We start from the raw sequence: 2,421 nt of genomic DNA, 5'->3' as shown, positions 1-2,421 counted from the left end.
CTATGAGTCGGTTCCGACTCGATGGCACCTGACAACAACAACAACTCTTTCTTAAGACTCTCTTATTTACTTTTCCTTCCCAATTGTAGTTGATCCTTGGATCCCTAAAGATGGGTCCTTTCTCTTTGGAGGCTTTGCATATACTATTTCCATAATGACAATAAAAACACTGGATGGTTCCAGAAGTCCAAGAACTTAGCAAGTTTGTAAATCAGACTTCAGAATGCATGGTTACCTGATGTTCGTAAGACACAGAGCAGCCTAACCAACAATGTCTCTTCCACAGGCTTTATACATTACCTGAAGCTCACATTCAAGTTCACTTTTAACAGAGTCACTGTTGGTGTCATGGAGTTAATTCAATGTGACAGAGTAAAATTGTCCCTAAAGTTTCCTAAGCTGTCATCTTTATAAGAGCAGATCACCAGGCCATTCTCCCATAGAGCCTCTGGGTGGATTTGAACCGCCAGCCTTTTGGTTAGTAGTGAACACTTTCTATTGTACCACCAGCACTCCTCCGCACTGCTTAAGCAAGACTGCTACAACAAAATTGGAAACAGGATAAGGAAAAGTCAGACACCAGAATCCCAGTACTCTATCCAAGAACATTATTTAAATGTATAAAGCTGTAGCAGTGGCCAGGGTATGATGCTCGACCTTGTCTAATTTCACCATGGGGAAAGGGAGATTAACCAGCAGCATTGGCCCTAATAAGCAGAGGTCAGACACACCTCCATCCAACTTTCTTACCAATTCTGATACCAACCGCCCTTCCAACAGCCCAACTCTCTATTTCTCTGTTGAGTTTGAGAATTCATTGCAATGGCCACACACAACTTACAGACAATACTCATAGTTAAGGGGTTTGCTAGGGAAGTAACTGGTTACAATTCAGGATCAGAAATGCTCAGAAGACAGTTCTTCTATCAGGACAGTCTCCTCTCTGAGGCCTCCCCTCAAAGGTACTCAGCTATCTTGTTTTGTGGGCTGAAATGTCCATTATGCCATCTCCTGCCAGTCTTCTGGTTCTGCAGCCACCATTTCTCTACCACTGCTTCACCACTGGGGCCACAACTCTCTGTGTCCTGGATTGAGAAGATGCAGCGCAGGGACCTCAGGTCCAAAGGACACGCTCCATTCTTGGCTCTTCTTGATTGGTTGTGGTGAGATTCCCCTTTCCGCCTCTGGGATGGCAAAACTGACCAATCCCCTCATGAGAGTTTCATGCACCTTATTTGCATGGCCCTATTCCACAGGGGTGCCATGAACCTTATTTACATGATAAGCAAGCTATCCAACCCATCGGTCACAGTCTCCTCACATGGACAGAGTCCTATCCAGTCATTTGATGGGAGTTACAATGACTCTGGACTTCTGATGCAGGGCTGTGGATCAGCACTGGACTGTGAACCACAAGGTTGGCAGTTCAAACCTACCAGCTACTCCTTGGAACCCCTACACAGACTTGCTATGAGTTGGAAATGACTCAACAGCACTTAACAACAACAACAACAACAACTCTGGTTAGAAGAGTCATACCAAGTCATTCGCCACCCTGCCCATGTTGTAGGGAAGTCGGCATAGTTTCAGATTGACTTTCCAGAGCCTTTAGCTTCTCAAGTCAGGCTTGAATCCCAGCTCAGCTATCACCGGTTACGTGACTGTGGCTTTGACTCCATGCCTCAGTTTCCTCATCTGTAAAACGAAAGTCACAGCTGTGCTTGCCTCATTGCGTTACTGTGAGGATTTAATTTGGGAGTGCAGAGGAAGTATCTGGCACGTTGTGAGCACTCAGAAAATGTGGGTTACTGTGACCTGGTGGAGCCCTGTTGGCACAGTGGGTTAAGCATTTGGGCTGCTAACTGACAAGTTGGTAGTTCAAGCCCCCTAGCCATTCCTCTAAAGAAAGACGAGGCAGTCTGCTCTGTAAAGCTTACAGTTGTGGAAACCCTGTGGGAAGCTCTCCTCTGTCCTCTAAGGTTCCTGTGAGTCAGAACGGATGGGGCAGACGAAAGAACATGGCAGCCCTACCACGTAGATGCTGCCGTTTTCTATCCTGCTACTTAGGGGCCATCAGTGGTCCAGTGGGATAGTGCCCACCTTCCATACAGGAGACCAGGGTACATCTCCCGGTCAAGGCACCTCATGCATCTGTCAGTGGGGGCCCCTGTGTATTGCCATGACTCTGGGCAGGTTTCAGCGGCACTTCCAGACTAGAACAGACTAGGAAGCAAAGCCGGACAATCTACTTCCCAAACACCTACCAATGAAAACCCCATGGCTCACATCACTGGGAGGGCGTAGGACCTGGCAACGTTGCCTTCTCTTGGGCATGGAGTTGCCATGAGTCAGCCAACAAGGGGAAAAAAAAGCTTTGCTTCTAAGCAGATCCTCCGCTGGAATATCTCCCTGAAGACAGAG

The sequence above is a fragment of the Chrysochloris asiatica genome, unplaced genomic scaffold, assembly GCF_000296735.1.
Source record: "Chrysochloris asiatica unplaced genomic scaffold, ChrAsi1.0 scaffold00005, whole genome shotgun sequence".
NCBI classification, from domain to species: domain Eukaryota; kingdom Metazoa; phylum Chordata; class Mammalia; order Afrosoricida; family Chrysochloridae; genus Chrysochloris; species Chrysochloris asiatica.
The sequence above is the reverse complement of the archived record's forward strand: the minus strand, read 5'-3'. Positions refer to the sequence as shown.